The sequence below is a fragment of the Astatotilapia calliptera genome, chromosome 7 (genome assembly GCF_900246225.1).
Source record: "Astatotilapia calliptera chromosome 7, fAstCal1.2, whole genome shotgun sequence".
Lineage (NCBI taxonomy): Eukaryota > Metazoa > Chordata > Actinopteri > Cichliformes > Cichlidae > Astatotilapia > Astatotilapia calliptera.
The window spans coordinates 54,577,773-54,593,031 of NC_039308.1; the positions used below are offsets into that span (position 1 = coordinate 54,577,773).

Genomic DNA, 15,259 nt, shown 5'->3' on the forward strand with positions numbered 1-15,259 from the left:
TATATGGAGGCAGGACCTAGACTTTGCTTTACTTTTGAAAGCTGTGGCATTTACATTTTGCGCTGAGTAGAGGGAGTGAAAACGGTTTATCCCTCAGCGTACACCCACAACCTACCTCGTCTGTAGACATAAATTTGCAGTAGCCAATATTGTAGCGTTACCAGTAAAAATAGACACGTTTGTTACAGGTGATTTTATTTATTTATTTATTTTTTGTTCAAGAGCATTTGGCTTTTCTTGTAAGTGGGGATTATAAGGAAAAGTCACAGTTGTGCATGTTGTGCATCACAAAAAAGTTACATAAGTGCAAAGTGATGCAAAATTTTAAAGGCCAATAAAACGTCGTCGCTAGCTGGCATTAAAAAACAAAAAGACATCTGCAATTTAGATTGAGCTACAATTCCACATTAGGTTTCCCAAGGGTCTGGTCATGTCTGCATCTGATTATCCTTGCATACATTTAATTAATAATTCGACAATGCATGGCATTGATGCCGGTCAGCCAGCATTCTGCAGGGGAATAGATTGGCTCTGCTTGATATCCAGCCACAGCCTCTTAGCGAGGAACAAGGAAACGATGAGCTCAGGCAGATTTCAGATACACGAGCTCGTGCGGAGCTGCGTTAATCCTCCCTCCCTCAGGTGCAGTCTTGGGGAGGAACGCCGTGGACTACAGCTCACCACAGATAGTTGGCCAAGCTCTGATTAATGCACTCATCAGTTCTTTTCTTGTTGGTTTTAATGACAAGTATGTCCCTTGCGGGAATTTGGTGACTTTTTACAAATACTGCTGATGCATCTGCTTGGATCTGCCGCTTTTCCCTTCCCCGTATTGTGTAGAGAGCCCTGGTAGAACGCCCAAGTTTTTTGACATGACTAGGCTGTCAGTTACAGTGCAAGAGACCACATGACATATTTTCTACCAAGAGATACAGGATACATGAGCTGAGGAAATGAACAGTGATAATATCTCAGCATGTTGGGATGTGTTGTGCTTTGCTGATAAGGCTATTATTCATTATTATGCCTTAGACAGCAGAAATCCACTCTCCATCTCAGGCATATGCTTTTCACACATAGTTTACTTACTGCTTACTAATTACTTTGGAGTTAAAAATGATTTAATCGCTTATGTGGACTGTAAAGAAGCCACAGATATTCACTAAGCTAATCTTTCCTTTTGAGAGCTCAGGCTGTTGAGCAGAAGTAGAAAAGTGAATTATTGGCTTGTCAGAAACATGATGAAATTTAATATTTAATTTGACAGCATCAAAAAGGTACCGATAGGCACTAAGAATGTTTTAAAATGAGTTAGAATAGATGTGATAGATTTCACAGAAGTCCCCAGAAATCTTAAGGAGAAGATGATTCATAACTGTGGTCAAAGACTAAGGCAGTTTGTAGCGCCTGCTAAACAGAAAATCCTAACAACAGCCATTCATCTTAAAAAGGGCTTTAAAAACTTAAATGTTCCCCAGCATATTTAATGTTGTTATTTTTGCATTGTTTCCTCAACCAAACAAATCGGGTCTGAGTCACAAATTTGACAAACAACCACAATTTATCACTCACATCAAAGAATTGTAGTGTTGTGTCTCAGTAGGCAAAGTGAAATGGAAATTATTATTCACGTTTTATATTGTGCAGTAATTCAGCAACATGATCAATGGCTTATGATCATCATCCTGACAAATGCAGACAGAGTTGTGGTCATGCCACATTTAGCTGCCCTTATGTGATTGATGATTAAAGCAGACAAATGATTCACTGTGCTCAACTGTCCATTAGTAGTATGATGCCTATTAGAGGGTGATATTTTGCCTCTGGCACCTTTCACACAGGGACCTCGTCACACTATTTTTTTTTCTCTGTCTGTTGACAGGGATGTGCGTCAGAGTGTATGTTTCTGAATAAGTAAATATAAGCTTATTTTTTTATTTAAAAACCAAAAAATATGTAAATGTATGACACCTGACATACAACATATTGCTGTCACATCACTGTCACATGCTGTGCACCGTCGTAGCAAATGTTTTAGCTGCATCTCCTCTCGGCTTGTCTGATCAGTTCCAGTGAGAATACTTTGGAGCCTTTCCAATGTCTAGTGATGGATCTTTGTGTTATCAGTGAGACGCTTTGAGCCCTGTAACATAAAGCCCCAGCGCTTATTCAGCACCGCGTACCTTGCCTGTGATCAATGGCCAGCAGTCAGGACACTGAATGGAGCACAGATTGAACCACATCTGGGATTTGGATGCTGAATAACAGCCCACTCAACAGGGGTGACTCATGAATAATGCACCAGCCAGCTGAGTGTCCCATCTCCTTTGGCCCCTTACTGGTGATGCTTTTGCACTCAGACCTGTCCAGGGAGCAGAAGGTCAGTGCACAAACACTTGGCACCCCTAGCACCAGCATCAGGCATCCCTGCCCACCGCAACCATGTTATAATGGAAAGCATAATGGAATAGAGGCTGAAAGAAGCACGTAAGGGAGATGTAGCTTCCATTTACAACAATGATCATTTTTTATTAGGTTTTTATAGATTTTAGGAGCATTTTTATATACAACACAAAGCGGTCTGGGTTGAGATGGCACGGAAAACTGCAATTTAACAACCTTATGATGTTTTTATTTCACTCAGGTCATGGAGACATGCTATTTTCCTTGACAGATGTCATAAATTAAAAATGAACAGGTTTGCAGTTCATAAAACAGTAAGTATATGTTGCTATATTGTTTTGCAACCTGTGCACTATTTCTACATTTCACTGCACTATGATATTTACAGACTTTAGTGACAGACCGATTAATTGGTTGGCCTATGAATGCGGACACATCTGCATTGCAGGCAGAAAAGCTCATGTTGGTTGACCACAGCTGTAATATACGACACAATTATATTGTCGAGTTCTACACTGCAGGATGAGCTTTAACAGTGCGAGCATCTCATGAATCAGATGATTTATACTGAATACATTTTAGTGCATTGTTTTCTCAGCCTAGTGGTTATATTCTGTTTCCCAGTTATTATTCAAACAAATTTCTAATGACTTTCATTGGCTTTGTGTATGCATTGGATTTTATGGATTTGTTGCATTTTGGCTTTATTTAACATATGATTAAAACAGGCGTCCTCATGTGTTCATTATGCAGGCTGAACACAGCCACACAAACGCCTCTCTTTTGTTCATTTTTTTTAATGTATTCAGTCTAAGTAGGCACATTTTGCTCAAGTGGTTTCAAGGACATTTAAAAGGTCATGACGGCAAAAATTGGGCGTACATCGTGCAAATCGAGTTGATGGAGCTCTCATTTCACCAAATGGAGATCACCTGGTTTGGATCCTTTGTGCACCGGTAGCGCATTTTCAGATTTAATAATCATGATGGTAAGTCATTCTTCATTCAGTCATTGACTAGTGATCCAGAAGGTCAACGTGCTGCACTATCGGAGAGAGCACACCACTGAGAGGGAAGTAGGAGGTGTAGCTTTTAACAGAAAGAGTTGATGTTTTATTCTGATTTTTTATTTTTTGGAAAAGAAGCATTAGTTAGCCTACTCTAACTAATGCTTCTAAGTAAGCTGGTGATTCACTCAAGTCACTCAAGTACACACATGTAAGTCAGTTTTCAGGTACATTATTCTGACAGCAACTTTAATAATTCTGCCATTTTTTTTGATGAGCTACCATTTAGAAACTAGTGCTCGATTATCAAAATGTAAAATACCTAAATTATTAGCACATCCACTTAGGGGAGATTCCCCCTCGAAATTCATCACTTCATTTCAGTGGCTGTTCATAGCTGTTTCTCATTTCACAGCAAATCAAAGATAATAGAATTGCAAAAAAAGAAATAAAACACATTTATGCATTATTACTTATTTTTTTAAGATGCTTTTACTCAAAATGTCAGGTATTGGTAAAGCGTAAGTAAATTACAGGATTATTTCAGTTACGAAACAGAAAAAAGCAACCGATTTACCCACTCAAACAAAAAATAGTCCAATAAAACGTACAGAGAAAAGAGCACAACTACACAATTTTTAAAAAAAATATTGTTGCAAAAAAGAGGAAGGTCATTTTTGTCCAGATGCCATCCTTCTAAAGTCATCAAGAGTGCTTTGATGAATGATTGTTCGATAACAATTTTGAACATATCCTGCCACTCATCTCAGTTTTTTTTTATCCTTTGTAGCTGTTACAGCCACTAAGTTGAGAAGTAATTACCTGGACTATGAGGTGTTACAGTGGTAAAGTGATGTTTGATAATTCAGCATTAATAATTTGTTCGTACCATAAGATAAAGTCACTTCAGAGCTGCTTCTTTTTAATTCACTTGAACTCTGAGTCAATTGTTTGACAGTACATTACTTCATTGAAGTAGCCATTTGTATTCTGAACTTTTGCTTGCTTGTAAGTAAAGGGTTTGAGTAGTCTCTCTACTGCATTGCATGCATCAGTATAAAATGATATGTTTTCCCAAGTGTAATGTAAAGTCCTCTGATATCTCAGAGGATTGTCTGCACAGAAAGCAAAGTGCATCCACGCGCAGTGGCTTTTCTCTTCCTTGCTCCCCGCGTCTGCTTCACACACCACTTACCCTGCGACATTTGGGACGAGTTTCTCACTGCTTGGCTTCTCACATCTTGGACACTGACACAAAATAAATGAAGACACAAAGAAGACACAAGGTTCAGAGTTGGAAGGGGTTGGTGGCTGAGGTGTGAAACTATTGGGGTGTAAAATTGCCCTGGCAGCCGCACTGTTGTTTCAGCATTTCATGGTGAGCTGCTCAGCTAGACTTTACTTGACTTTTCTGCCTCCTTCGATCCACCTCCTTTTATTTGTGTTTCTGTCCACACTATACCTTTGCTTAATTTGTCCACAGCACTGTAGCTGTACAACTAAAATACAGAAATGAACACATGGCTTGGCTGGGCCGCCAGGCAGAGAGCAGCTGAATATTACAGTGGTTCAGTTTTGTTCTCCACTGGAGAATGATCCTGGTGAGAGAGCAGACGGTTCAACAGGCTAATATTCACACATTAATTTGCCCAAAGATGTCCAACTGTTCTCCAATAGATCTCATTACGTGCAATCAGTCACAGGCTGGCTAATTGTCTGTGTGGTGTAGGAAAGCTTTACTGGTGCATATAGGAATGACTGGTGCTTCCTCCTGGTGGCGGCAGGAGGCCATGCCCAGGCTGTGAAGAGAGAACAGACGTGGTGCAGAGGGCACTGCAAAACATTTGGCTGTCAGTATGATGCCTAGGGTTTGTTATTAAAAGCATAGGGCGAAACACAGAAACTATTCTGAGCAGCAGGCAAAGCTATGTGACATCAGGCACATTGTTATTTTGCTTCATTAAGTGATGTTGTTTCACTAATTAGTTTTCTTGCCTAAAGCTTGTAATTGGTGACATGTTTATGACTGTATGTGCCATGCCTGTTATGTGAGGAACCCAAACATGATTAATTACCAAAAAAAAAAAAAGTTTGACATTAGAATAAGCACAAGAAAAACGACGTTGTAATTGCTATACGCTGTACTCCATTATCTATATTAGTGCAGTGCCTGCTGTCAGAGACATTTTAGCGTCAGCAGAGGCAGATGTCATAATCAGTGGAGATTTATTTAGAAACTGTGTTATCCGAATTGAGGACATCATTATGAAGAATGTCACATCATCTGTGCGGTCACAAATCAAGCAAAAGACCCTACGATGCAATCACATTGTCGCATCATGCCATACATTTGCATGTGACAATTATGCTTAGTATCAGAGGCGACGTGATGACTCTAACCTTCTAGAAGCTGTCCCTGCCACTCAGCAGCTATCCCTGTAATGCCTTCAAGCAATCTTTTACAAGACTAAGCCACCCAAGTCTCCCAATTTAGTGAGGCTAGAGCCATAACTGCAATAGATGGGTCGATGAGATATAAAAAAACCTCATATACAATCACCAGTCAAATTTTTTTCAGCAGGTTCTATTATTACTATGCATGCAGAGTTTCACGGCATTACTGCCTCATTTACAGCCCAACATAGAGTGCCAACATGATCATCCAAGCAGAGCAAAGCATTAAGCCAATAAAAAAATAGTTCATTTACCCATATCTTTACTATAATAAATAGACACACCTGCCACCACACAGCTAAAACGATCCTCAACCTCATCTGTGTGTGTTTTCATTATAAAGCAGGTGATTGGCTCTTTGTAGGGAGCAGTGGAAAGCCGCTGTCTCCCATAGATTTCTTATTCACGGGCCTTTAAGTGCTACGTCTGCCTAAAAATCCGGAGAACAGGAGCACATAGCCAAAATCAAAGCACTTATCAAAAAACGGTCCCTAAACTCAGCAATGTACTTGCTTTGGTTTCTAGCAATACAGCCAGCAAATCGATGAATAGAGAGTCCTCGATCTGATAGTCACCAGTGCTTTGCTCAGTGGTGCAGTGGTTAGCACTGTCTCATAGCTAAGAAGGTTTTGGGCAAAAACCTGCGCACTGGGTTGTGCAGTGTCAGCCTTCTACAGCCTTCAGGTATCTTTGCATCAGCAAAGTTAGATATCACACTCATTGGAAGTTTATTCCAACTAACCATGTTATCTGAACTGTGACATTGTTATGAGGCCACAGAGGAGTGTGGCATAATCTGTGCGGTCACATATCAACCATAATGGCCTATTCCCACTGAACGCATCATTTGTCACATAAAATTATGGGCAAATTTAAACCTGCTGGAGCCAGCGAGACCCTTCCTGCATTCATCCTCTATGGAAGTGGGGTCCACTTTCAGGAGCATGTTTGTGAATGGTTTAAACTTGTGTCACCTGTGACATCATGCGTCAGGTCAGAGGTGGCTAAACCCTAAGGTCAGACCACAGCTCATCTACATGACCTCAAGCTCTTGCAGTGCTCCTACTCCTGCTCCCAGCAGTACACCCGCTAAATATGATGTAGATCATTTGGTGAAATATGTGAAGGACAGACAGACAGGGGTTTCTTGATTTATTAGTGAGATGTGATGATTATGTTTACTCACATTAGTTTCACATTTTCTGCTCTTTCTTTGAACCACTTCTGAACAGATGGCTGGAGTGACTGTGCTGCTCTCCTCCCTTGTGAGTCTGATTTTAGATTCATAAAGCCAACGTTAGACTAGATTAGTTTCTCTGATGTCTATAAAGCAATTTCTCATTATTGCCCGTGGTTGAAAGTGGGATGGGAGTACACAGGGCAGTGTTTGTCTGCTCCGACAGGCTGCGAAAAATCTTTGTGCCCAGAGTGAAAGAAATAAAAGTATGAGGACAGGCTCCCTCCAACGGGCTGAGTCTGGTGTTGGCATGCCCTGCGGTAAGGCAAGGTTATTCAGATGAAAGATGGTGTTGAGATTAGTGAGCCCTGCCTGAGCGCATGGACGTCCAGCATTCCGCACTGCGTGATTTATGAGAACCATGATATCAGCAGTCGCCACATGAATAAACCATGTGGGCAGAATTAAGCTTCTGTTAAACGACGCACAGCATTTTCCCAGGTGCTTCACCAGCCAAAGTGAAATCACATTCGTGGATGTTGTTGTTGCTACATGAGACTTTAAAAGCAGAGGATGTTTTAATTTTTCCTCTCTCTTTCCCAGTAATTCCCATGGCTTCGGCAACACTTCCAGGTAATTGTTTTGAGCTTATTAATAGTTTGTAGAGCCCCTTGGCACGAAGGCTTGACGTAAGGCAACGTAACTAAGCTCTCATTATCTATTCAATACCAGAATAAATGCATATATTGATATATTTAAACTGTCCTCCTGCGGCTAATGGTTCTTTCATTACAGTCATTTAGCGTGTCAGATACTTACCCCAAGATGAGCTCTTCAGATTGTGTGTTTTCTATAGGCTAAAATATTTGCTGCCATACAATTGAATTTCTCAGCTTGAATAACTGCATTAAAATTCGGAATTCAAATCACTTGATTGGACTTTTCTGATCAAAAATCTGGAACAAAAACAAGTTTCAACCATAACAAACACTAACAAGTTGAAAATGAAAGTTTAACAGTCCAATTAAATAATTAATAGCAATTAATGTAATTACTGAAAATCGTTAAACTGGAGAAGCTACTTTGCACATAACAATTTTTAATCATTTTTTTTTAAACTAAAACAATAACACAAGCAACATCACGTTGGGGTTGAAAGTCACATATTTAAGAGAAGAACTGCACTGCAAACCCAGGATGTCAAGTCTGCAAGATGTGGGAGGGGTAGTAGTAAATGCCAGCAGTAAAGGGAAGGGCTTTTGATCCATACTAAGGAGTATATGTATAGTTATCCTCACTTATGGCTCTTTCTCCCAACCTGTTGTGCTTTGTGGAAGCACAAATATACTACAGTACCTCTTTAAACTTAGGCTGAAATAATGTTTGGACAGATAATTTGTTATTTTCCTTATCTACGTGTGGATTTGAAATAATAAAAAAAAGTCTGAAATAAAGTGAGAAACAAAAAACTCATTTGAGGATGCGAATCAGGCTAATCTCAATAAGACTGATTGTGCCAATTTTTAAGATAAAGTCCGCTGAAAATAAAATGGCTGCTTTTGTCTATCTTTTGTTTTTTAAATACACTACTTCGCCAGAGGCACAATGTACAGTGAGGTGCTGCGGCAGCAAGAAGCAGCAGTTTTTCGTGGGAAACTACATACATATTAATGCATATTAATAATAGGAATATTGCGCGTCTGTCTTCCTGTCCATCTTCACTCACTGATTGAAAAATCTTATTCAAATGCCTATAGCTAAAGCAGGGGGAACTATTCTTTTCTGGCCTGTATAAAATAATCTGAACACAGTATGCCCTCTGTCCTCAGAAATGAGTTGAACTGCTAATGTCCATAACCATAACTAAGCAGTATTATGGCGAGTATCCAGCCTGAGATTGAGAGATTGTGAAATTAATCCTTGGCTGGATCATGTCAAGCTGGCATTCCTAATCACTGAAGTGTAATAAATAGAGAAGTACCCTAGAGAGAGAGATCAGGTATAAGGCATTGCTGCCTTGGCTCCACTTCATCCTGTCAGCATTACTGAGATTCCCATAAATGCAGCGACAAACACTCTCTCGGGCTTTATGACTTCAGTACTCTTGCCATGCTAGTGCATGCACTTAGTCTCTTTAAAGTGATTTGTGTATAGAGAGGAACAGAACAAGTAATGTGAAGCAACAAAAAAAACAAAAAACAAAAAAAAATACGTAAGTAAAAATACAAAAATGTAAAAATCACCAGCATTCAAACGTGCAATCAAGTCACTCCTGTTATTAGGAAACTATTCTTAAACATAAGCACTCATTATGTTGGTCCTGTTGGAAGCAAACTGTTATTATACTAATATTATTTGATATTATTAATAGGTATATGATACGGGAAACAGTATTTTAGTCTCATGATTTGAGGCGGAGGCAAGTTTGAAATAAAAAACTGTTAAATCTATAGCAATTTAGGTCACAGACAAAAAATATGTAGAAAACATAAAGATGTCACAAATTTAGTCAGCAAAGTAACTACTACCTGTAGCACTTTATATATTAATAATGTCACACTCTGATGCCAATCATAGTCTTAATAATATATCTGTCTTTATAAATGGCATACTAAGGAGGAGTAATGCTATATAAATGATGAATGAAGCACTTGCTAATACCTTACTAATGCTTAATAGTGCAACATTATTATAACGTGCTACCAAAAGTATTTATAATAATTTAACTTTGAATATAATTGATTATAAAGTAGCAAATGCTCAAAAATAAAGCACCAGTACCCTCAGATTATAGTTACTATTGGTTCTCATTAGAACACTCATAAAGCTTTGAAATATACATACAAATATACAACTCATAAGCAGATTTTAGAACCTAGTTTTTGTAGTTTTGTTGTACCTGCAGAGAAACCATCTCTTTCTGGCCTCTTAACACTCAGGTATTTGGCTGAAACCAGGGGAACCAGAGCGTACAGTGTGCCACACTGTGGCCTCTGTAATGAGGCCTGACTCCTAATGACTCACAGCCCCCAGCAAGAGATAGAGGTGGCCAGCAGTGGGGCTTATCTCATTGGCACTCTGTGCTGCGTGGTTACTGCTGTAACCTTTAGATCACTTCAGATTAGGCTGCTGCGGGAATCCTTCAGTAGTTATTACAAAACAGATTGAGCGGCTGGAAGAATTCTCATAAAAGTTGTATACGAGCCCTCCGCTTGAAGTTGTGATAATAGGCTGATTGTGCAAAGACATGTTACAGGCTGAAGCTCGTGACTGATCGGCGTTCTCTAACGCTGCCTCAGATAAGGCTGCGATGCCATTGTTTTTGTTGACTGCTTTTGATTATGTAAATTCACACACGCTAGCGGAAACAGAGCATTGTGATAAATTTAGCACTAAGAAGGTCCTGAAAGCGGCAGGGGGTCCACAGAGTGGAGGTGAGCTAACTTGTGCTAGTCAGTCATGCCTGCTGAGCATCATTCATGGAAGAGTGCAGGAGTTGGTCAGCCAGGGGACAGGGTGGTTAATTGCACTGCACTTTAATAAGTCACACACTGAAGACACATGACTTTAATCACGCAGACGTCCCCGCTGATAGGCAGTGCAAGGGACAAAGGTGGCTCCGTCTCATCGGACTTAATGTTTCTGCAGGCAGGTGTCCGATGTAAACTGCGGGTGTTCCTGTCAAGATTCAGAAGTCCATATAATCACGTACACACACCTTCACTATACTCTGCCGCTTGTTCTTTGCACTCGTCTAACCTCGATACCTAAATGATGTTGCTATTTCAGCTGTTTTTTCACTGGGAGCAGCACAGCGGTGGGAAGGTTTCATTGTCACAGTAATCAAAGTGGTGACGAGCAGAAGTGAAATACATTTAGGTTGAGTGAGGTCTCTGGAGAGCATTTTGTTGGTGTAAACACTTTTCTCGTCAAAAAAGAGGGAATCTATTTTCAGGGATTTGAGCAGATACAGTGCGAAGTCATACAGGAGAGCCCCGAGTGATAACCGTCATATTCATCCAGCTTGTCTTTTATTCAGTGCTCTCTGTACGGAGAATCAGCAATGAAGAGAAGTTATTCAACATTAATTAAAGGGCGTGTTGCTTGCCCCCAACAATGCATTCTAATGTTAAAATCCATGTTAAGGGAAATAGCAAACATGTGATTAGGCATTGCAAAATGTTAACTAGGTCTTTGTCCTTGACATTCACATTTTTAATGTCACTAAGCTGTTCCTGACGCATGCTGCGCTGCACACATATATCTCACTGGAGGTAGATTTTGTCCAAATCTAACAGGATTTGCTAGGATTTGGAATTAAATCTCCACGTAGGGTTTGATTTCCAATCAAAATTGGCCACTGCATTTTGTTCTGCCTTTGATGGTTTAAAAAAAAACAAAAAACGATCTCACTTCAGTCATTTTTTTTTTTTTTTGCTGCAAAATGAGACTGTTATTTTAAATGTTGCCATAAGAGACAGTCAGCCTGATATCAGTCTGACAGCAACCAAATGGGATCAAGTTGGCTATTACATCCAATCTGTTTTTGATAATACAGCTTGTAATTGTGATAAATCATCGAAAATCACACATCTGTTGTTTACATAGATGGAAACTCACAAATAACAGAAATGTACATTTAACTGTTACATTTGTGCACAGCAGCCTTCCTGTCCTATAGAAATATAACCGGACTACAACCAGTCCCTACAGCCGAGTCCCCTCAAGTTGGCTCATTGACAAAGACTCATTCAAACTGATGGCAACATGTTGGCTATCTGTCACCTTTTTTAAATTAGAGATTAGTGATTATTTGCAAACCTTCAACAACGTCTCTGAGTGTGACTGCAGTCATCCCAAGTGAGACTGTGACTGTTTGGAGAAAGTTTGCCTCCTCTAAGCCGACCTTGTGATCAATAGTGTGCAACACCATCAACAGTTTGGTGAAAAAATTCAAAACAATCACAAAGTAGCCACGGAGTTTTCTTTTTTGTTCCTTTTATTGTAGATGCAAGATTTCCATCCTATTTTTTACTTGTGAGACTGACCCATTAGCTTGCTCTGAATATAGGCATAGCTTTGTCAAGCTAAGTGCACCCAGCTAATTTAATGAAAGCTTACTCAAGCCGGCTTGTTCTTAACATTCCCACAGTATTTTAATTTATTTAATAAAATATCAATATTTGGTGTCTCTGTCAACATAATATCCATAGACAAAATATTGCAATACTATGCTGTATTGATTATTTTTCCCCACAAACCTAATAATTACGGTGATAATTTTAACCCAATCAAATCAAGCATTCTCTTGATGCTTGTTGTAATAACAGTGGGAGTGCATTGTTTTGTATTTGTTGACCGGCTGTATAATTGTGCTGCAGATTTAAAATTGCTTCAGACTAGCATAGTCTGACTTAATGTTCAGCAGACGTAATAAGGGGACCTACAGTAATTCTTTAGTCTTCCCTCTCATCGCCGGGCCTTGGAAACTATTTACATGAATAAGAAATGATGTTAAAGTATTTATTAAGCCTTTATTTTGTTGTGGCTGTGTTTGCATCTTAATTTAGAATTCATAGCAAATGAAGGACGAAAAAATCTCAAACCTACACTCTGACCTCCCAGCGAAAGCCATGTAATGAGAAAAATGATAAACACATGAATGTTCTCCAAATTATTGCAATAAACCTTGTGTAGGCTTTGTTAATGATCACAGTTAATGTGATCTTGTCACATTGTGGACAAACCACTCACAGAGTTTGAAACGTGAAGAGAGTTCATTGTATTAGCCCCTCTTGAGTTAATGCAGGCTTTTATTCCTGTGGGTAAGTTAGTGTGGATGTGGATACCAGGTAGGTGGAAATGAGAACCGTGTGCTCGAATGTGGAGGCTGCGCAGCGTAAACTGGCCTTTCAAGAGCAGCTTTTGTTGAACTATATGCCTGTTGAGACTCTTGATCCCATAAGAAATTTATGAGTTTGTGTGCGTGCGTCCATGTGAGAGCGAGCAAGGAAGCATGTGTCTTCTGTGTGTCATCATAAGCTCATTATTTTTCTTCTCTCCCACAGATCTGCGACCTGTCATCACCTCACCCAGCAAGTGTATGTGTGCGCACTGGCACTTCTGTGTTTTTTCTGCTTCCAGAGCCCCCTCAGCAGCCACCGAAAACACCCAGAGACCACAGGCTGCAACATTAGGTGAGCTTTAGGCCACACGCCTCTGGCTATTAGATCTGTCACTGTCTCCTCATTTGAGGGCACTGTGGCACTTAATTTGCTTGCAGACCACACTCTAAAGCTTACTAATAGTCATTGATTTGTTTAATCTTGCCACATATTTAGGATAATCCCAATTTTATTACCTCTTAACCCCCTTTCAGACTAGTGATTGAGAACAATAAAAAATAAATAAAAAAAATATTGAGCTTGTCCACAGTCATTCAGATTAAATGGCAGAGGAAGATGGTCTAATCAAAGAAACAGTAAAAGCTTTCTGGTTCATCAAGCAGTGTCCCTGTAGTAGCGTATAACCCGACTGTTTCAGAGCAGCGCTTGAATATGAGAGCAGCTGTAGCCCATAACACATGTGTATCTTGATTAATCATCCTGTTAAGGAAATGAACATGGCTTTAACCTCTGCCTGTTCAGATGAACTGCTGCTCAGAGGAAGTGGAGCTCTGATTGATTTTCTTTCACATGTGAGTGAACTACATGCATCTATGCATCTATCAATGCAGAAGATTAGCTGAACATGTGAATTTGTGCGTTATTGGATACAGTCACTCTGAAGTATTGAACACATCCCCATAACACGGCAAACCACATGCAGAGCACACGCAGCCCACACATGGATGTATTACTACATGTTGAGTTGTACAAAGACGCATCATGTTGAATTTATTACAATTCATTATTTTTGCTCAAAATGCCACGCTGTAACATTTTCCGTGTACTTCGTACTTGTGTATTTTATTACTACTGTGCAAAACTGAAATTTGCTGTGTTAGTCATGCACGTGTTATACCTGGACTTCTATACCTAATCTGTCATTGTCACTTTTGTTGATGATATGTGCTCTTCTTCTGCCTAATGAAAAATCCTGATTGAGTAAACAGCCTGTCTGTCTCTGTCACTGGGTGGTTTCATTTCTGTAGATATTAGAGCCATAGATAACTTAGCCCAATATTCTGCTTGAGCCACATTTAAATATTTTATTATGATCTTCTATTTGCACCAATTGTAATGGTTGATCTTGATTATGTAAATTTATTTTGTGATTTAGGATATTATACTCCATTAATTCGTCTGGCTGTTGTGAATCTGTTCTGTTTAGGCAGATGTAGTAGATTGGTGGGCCAGCACATGCATCTTAGAAGGTCATCAAGGACATGGAGCAATAGTTTTCTGACTGTCACAGTTTACCAACAAAGCTATGCAAAGCAGAGGGTCTGCACATGGAAATTAGCCCAAGGCTATAATCTGGCATATTTACATTTGTTAAAATGTTCATTAATATGTATTGCCCCTCTTTCTAAAAAATAAATAAATAAAAAATATATATAACCAGAATTCCATTTTCTTATGTGTGGAATAAAAAGTTTTTTTTTCCTGTTTTTGTTTCTGAATGGCATGCAAGCTGCCTCCTAGAAAACACAAGTGAGACACTTTACGTCTATACAGAAGGTCCAAAGGTTGCTGCTACAGTAGGTGTCCATTGAACACACAGTGTTTTCAAGGTGAAAACTACTTAAATAAAATAGTTTGGTGTGTTTTTTATGGGAAATAAACTAAGAAAATGCACCACTATATGGGGACTATAGCTAACGGCTGGTCAGCTTAGCTTAGCACAGTTGAGTCTTACTCTATGGCAGAGTTACCACTAAAGGGTTTGAAAAAATAATGATATTTAAAAATTTAGGTTTCGTGTCCTTTTAAGTACCTCAGAGGACAAAGTGCTATGGTGTATTTGAGAGTTAAATAGTCCAGTTAAGTCAAACTTCAAGTCCCACAAAACAATAGTATCCCAGATATATTGTATATTTAGTCAATAGCCATATCCATGGTAACCATCCATATGCAGTAGAGATTCACCAGTTGTACGTTTTTGATTGAAATTTCTGATTTATTTATTTTTTTACATGCGTATACTGACTTTTTGCCAATTGCAATTTTTTTTCTAAGAATGACAAATGAGAGCATATACAAACAAAAAAAAACGAC

General features: G+C 39.2%; 1 protein-coding gene across 7 annotated transcripts in view; it reads left to right on the plus strand.

The window, feature by feature from the left end:
* megf11 (multiple EGF-like-domains 11) overlaps window positions 1-15,259 on the plus strand; it is a 79,590-nt gene that overhangs the window by 3,414 nt on the left and 60,917 nt on the right. For all 7 annotated transcript variants that reach the window (XM_026175829.1, XM_026175836.1, XM_026175831.1 and 4 more), the window contains exon 2: window positions 13,109-13,237. The gene's annotated coding sequence lies outside the window, so the exon portion shown is untranslated. The remainder of the gene's footprint in view (window positions 1-13,108; window positions 13,238-15,259) is intronic.